Source organism: Capsicum annuum, chromosome 4 (assembly GCF_002878395.1).
Source record: "Capsicum annuum cultivar UCD-10X-F1 chromosome 4, UCD10Xv1.1, whole genome shotgun sequence".
Lineage (NCBI taxonomy): Eukaryota > Viridiplantae > Streptophyta > Magnoliopsida > Solanales > Solanaceae > Capsicum > Capsicum annuum.
The window spans coordinates 31,401,965-31,407,362 of record NC_061114.1 but is presented as its reverse complement, the minus strand read 5'-3'; the positions used below and the strand labels follow the sequence as shown (position 1 = coordinate 31,407,362).

Here is a 5,398-nt window from a genome sequence, read left to right as displayed (position 1 = left end):
CCGGCCTTCTGGTGCTGTGATTATCTGATTATAGATGGAGTATCCATCTAAAAAACAATAATACTCTTGTCTCTCTAATCTATCCAGTATTTGGTCAATGGAAGAAATTGGATAGTGATCTTTATGAGTTTTCATTCAACATCCGATAATCAATACATATCATCCAACCGGTCACCATACGTGTGGGGATCAACTCATTATCATCATTCATTATCACGGTCATCCCTCTTTTCTTTGGTACACAGTGCACCAGACTCAGCCATTCGCTATCAGAAATTGGTTAGATAATACCACTATCTAACCACTTGATCATTTCTTTTTTGACCACCTTTTTTCATCATGGGACTCAACCTTCTTTGTTGATGCATCTAGGTATATAAACCTCTTCCATGTAGATATTATGCATGCAAAATGCTAGATTAATTTTGTAATATCGAACATCTGCTAACCAATCATTTTTCTTCTCCTCTTTAGAACTGCTATAGCTTTCTTTACCTGTATATCTGATAACCTTGCAGATAAAATTACTGATAAAGTAACTTTATCTCCAAGAAAAACATATTATAAATGCGGAGGAAGAACCTTAAGCTCTGAGTTAGGATCTTTTTCAACTGAGGGCTTGGACAATGGACCAATTGGCTTATTCAATGGTTTGATAGGCACTTTTTTTTATCTCAAACACTACCAAATTCATAACTGGACTAATTCCAATGCTTCCACATCTCCAAAAAGATCATAACCCATCAAAGCTTGCTTTAATGGATTATCAAACAATAACAAATGCCAATCTGAAGCAAGATCAATAACCGATATAGATGACAACTCTTCATATATATAGCTGGCAGTTTCAATGCCCTGTACACATCAAAAACTTCTACTTTATCATGCTCTTACATTGTCATTTTCCCTGCCACTACATCAATCAGTAACTGTCCTGTTGCTAAAAAAGGTTGTCCCAAAATAAATAGAACAACAGGATCAGCGTCAAAGTAAAAAATTACAAAATCCACCAAAAAGATTAAGGATCCCACTTATACCAAATCATCCTCGATAATACCATCCATCCTAGCAAGTGATCTATCCACCAGCTACAAAATAATAGTAGTTGGTTTGGGACTTCCAAAACCCATCTTACGGTACCATGATGTGGGCATAAGATTTATGCTAGCTCCCAAGTCACGCAATCCATGTGCATAAATAGTCTATCTAATGGTAATATGTAAGGTGGGCAATTTGTTAAGAATCTTGGATGTGCACTCTTGAGTAAGTTCCACTGTAGCATACTCGGTAAATCGGTTCTTATTCCCAACTATATCCTTTAAGTATTTTGCATATTTTGGCACACTTTGCAGAATGTCCACAAGAGGAAGATTTACTTAAACCTACTTCAGAAGATCTAAGAAGTTCTTGTAACTCGCCTCTTCTTGATACTTTTTTGCCCTTTGAGGAAAGGGTAAGGAAAGAATCTTCTTCTCTACATGAAATTCATCACTCACTGCTTTTTTTTGACTTCCTTCTCTACATTATCTTTAAAATTGTCCTCAGTGACTGTGGGATTTACCTGTTCCTGAACTGTCTCCATCATTTGCAATCCACTTCTCATCATAATAGCATTCTCCTGCTTAGAATTAGCCTCTGTATTGCTAGGTAATTATCCTTTAGGCCTTGTATTCTATGCTCCTACAATCTGATCTAGTTATAACTCTAGATTTCTTGTAAGCAATTGTTGACTCTTCAAATCAGCTGTAAACTATGCCTGTTGAGTCTTTATTTCTGATGCAAACTATGCTTGTTGAGCCATAAACTGCTTTATTAATTCCTCTATATTGCTAGATTGAGTAGTCGCCTGAGTTTTCTTAGCTGGCTATGGATTTGGTTGCACTGGTCCCTTGTACTGATTTGTATTCTGCACCTGATTTCCACCCTATGAGAAATTAGGATGGTTTCTCTAGTTAGGATTATAAGTGTTACCAAAATTTTGTTTTCCCTACTAATTTGCATTCCCCATATAGTTAACAGAATCTGGATTAGCTATGCAAGCATCAGCTATATGCTCACCACTTTTGCAAACCTCACACCAAGAATTTGTCTGTTAAACTGCATTCGCTGTAGCTGCTGGTTAAGTAACACCCAACTTTATGTTATTAAGCTGAGTAATCATATGATTTTGTATAGCCATAATTTGTGCCTGTAATGCTATGAACTGATCTACCTCTAATACCTCTGCAACTTTCCTAGGAGTACTCCTTGAATCTGCATGCTAGTCAGGATTCCCTTATGAAATCTGATTCAACAGTGTGTTCAATTCTTTATACATCTTCTCAAGAGCCTTTCTACCTGCTGTTGAATCCAAGAGAATCTTTATGTTTAGCTTCAATACTTCTATGAAAGAACATTATTAGATTGATGATGGTGAGGGAAATTTTTGAGCATACCCCTAAATATCTCCCAAGCTTGGTAGAGATTCTCTCTGTCTTTCTATCTAAAACTTAAGATCTCATGCCTCAAGCGTGCTGTCTTCCCAGATGGAAAGAATTGAATAAGAAACTTCCGAGATAGATCTTCCCATGAAGTGATGGAGAGTGGTGGTTCAGCATATAACCACCTTTTTGCTTCCCCTATTAGGGAGAAAGGAAAGAGTGTCAATCTGGCATAATTAGAATTTACCCCTTCAGGAATGTAAGTATCGCTAATTTCTAGGAAGATATGTATGTGCTACTGTGGATCTTCATGTGAAAGGCCATAAAATTGCCCCGCTGAATTTACCAATTGCACCATATTCTGTTTCAATTCAAATTGACCTCCTGGTTTGGGCTTAAGGATACTTGTCATCACATGGTTAGCGAGTGGGATTGCCACATCATAAACAGGTCTAGCAGCTTGTTGACCATGAAAAACTGGAATAAAAGGAATGATAGGAGGTGGAACATTGCCAGCATTTGGATCCACTGGTTCATTTCATTATTAAGCCGTTCTTCTCCTTTGTTGAAAGATTTGCTCTGGTTCTACAAAAGGCTCTACCAGTTCTTTATCTCTCGCCAGTCCTAGATTCAGCTAAACCTGCAAAAATTCAGCCGTTAAGACCAAGTTGTTAACACTTAAACTTAATATCAAAGACAAAAAATTTAGCAATTTACTAATTATATTAGTCCCAGGCAATGATGCCAGAAAATTGTTGCGACTCAGACTCACACGCAAGTGCACATGATCGTTCAAGTAATATAGTGATTTAGACAATTAGATATCATTCCCAAGAGGACTAAGCAACTAGAAATTTAACCAACTTTTAGTTTTAGACAATGAGTATTAAGTGTTGTAAAGTATCAATATAAGAATAAAAATATAAAGTATTTAATTAGAAATAACAGTTTAAGACTAAAGCAAAGCGAGCAACAATTGTAAACAATAATGATAAGAATTCCAGGGTTGAGGATTCTTGAACAATTATATAAATCTCTATTCTTATAGTATTCTATTTGGTTATCGGTATATTGGTTCACAAGGTTTAGGTGACGATCTTGATATCCCGACCTAAAATCATTTATCTATTGAATATTGCAGCTACAACTCCCACAGAGATACAACAATTATTCTAGATTCATTAAATAATCTTCTTGCAATTGAACCAAACAAGGCTTCTAGGTATATCCTATCCTAGATGCTAATTCAAATCCCTTATTTTATAAAAGGATAAGAACCTTGGTCCTTAATTTCCTCATTCTAATCTACGATTCTCCTCCCGGATTCACATAGAAATATCAATTTATTCTAATGGAGGCCAAGCATTAAAATAGTAAGCTCAAAATATTAAGAACAACCCAGGTGATAATATAAAAAGAAACTACTATAAAGAATATCAAAGAGTAGTCATGTTCTTGACCTCAACCCCAGAACAAGGGTATTTAGCCACTCATGTTTGAATTAAACATAAAAAACAAGTAATTAATCATACACAAAATTAGTCTTCAGGTAAAGAAGTTCAAAAGAAATAATAACAACCCTAAAAAAAAAATTCTATGCTTTTCCGCCGCTACTATGCTTGCTTAAAAATCCATGGAATTGTGCTCACGTGGTCCTTTTATACTTAGGGAAATTTCACCAGATCTAAAGCCATGACATGACATGTCGCTAATCGCATTTCCCCAACCAACGTGTCGCGTCAACATCGCATTGCCACACTGGAATTCATCATTAAAACTTAGACTAAGTCAAGTTCTTTACCACACAACGCGACGCGTTGACATCGCGTCGTGTCACTGGAATTTGCTCATCAAAACTTGGCTAAGTGTTAAAAATTTAAGCTTCGACGTGATGCGTTGACATCGCGTCAATGCATTGGAAGTTGTTGAAGAAGAATTTTCTAAGGCACATAACTTATGCATCGACGCGACGCATGGACATCGTATCGATGCACTGGAAATTATTCTTCAAATTTTGGATAAGGCACACATATTGCCAGTCGGCGCGACACGTTGAGATAGCATCGTATCACTGGAATTTTTCTCCAGTTCCTTTCTTTCTTTTCGTTAATCCTCAACTCTTTTCTTTTGTCCTTACTCTCATGCATCTTCATATGTTTTTGAATTTGATCCACATGGTCTTTCGTATATTCATGATGGGTATCCAATTTTCTTCCAAATCCGTGGAAAATTTATCATGTATCTCTAATCAAATCGATTAGACACGAAACACAATTTTACTCACAATTCAATATAATTAGCATAATTTTTATTCTCAAAACAAGTCCAAATATGGATAAATAGCAGTGTTATGACATATAAATACACCCAAGATAAGTTCCCTCCTTATCAACCATATCTTCAATTATCTTTGGTTCTTCATCATCCCCTTCTTGAAACTTTGGAACCTTATCATTTGGCTAATTTAGTATCCAGTTTCTTGATTGAGGTGGAGTGTGATACAACCATTTGATTGATTTGAGAAAATTCTCCTTTTGTTTCTTGAAGTAACTTTTCCTTCCTTTCCACTCTCATAAAGATTCTAGTAAGTACATCCTCGACTTTGAACTTTTAGGGATCCACAGGATTTGACTCTTTTCTCTTTATTGAGTCATAGGTGGGCACCTATCTATCATACTTCCTTTTATTATCCTTCTAATCACGATCTCTATCTCTATCACTCTATTCCTCTTTTTGATCACGATCGTTCCAACCTTGGTTCCTACTTTGCCTTTGATAGGCCAAGCAGGAACCCCTCAAGTAGTTTGTCAAGTATCTATTTTCTTCATCAAGGGCCTTTGCCTCATCCTCATCATACACTTTAGAGATCATGGCATTGACCATTTTTATGGGTGCACCCATCATATGCTTTGTAAGTAGGCCCAATTGTGTCATCATTTTTGCCATATTTTCCTCCCTTTCTTATTCGTTATTTCTTT

General features: G+C 36.2%; 1 non-coding gene across 1 annotated transcript; it reads left to right on the top strand.

Moving 5' to 3' along the window:
* Window positions 1–2,404: 2,404 nt before the first annotated feature.
* LOC124898236 lies at window positions 2,405–2,511 on the top strand. Its single transcript, XR_007055212.1, has one exon. It is a non-coding gene; the product is annotated as a small nucleolar RNA R71 (small nucleolar RNA).
* Window positions 2,512–5,398: the final 2,887 nt, after the last annotated feature.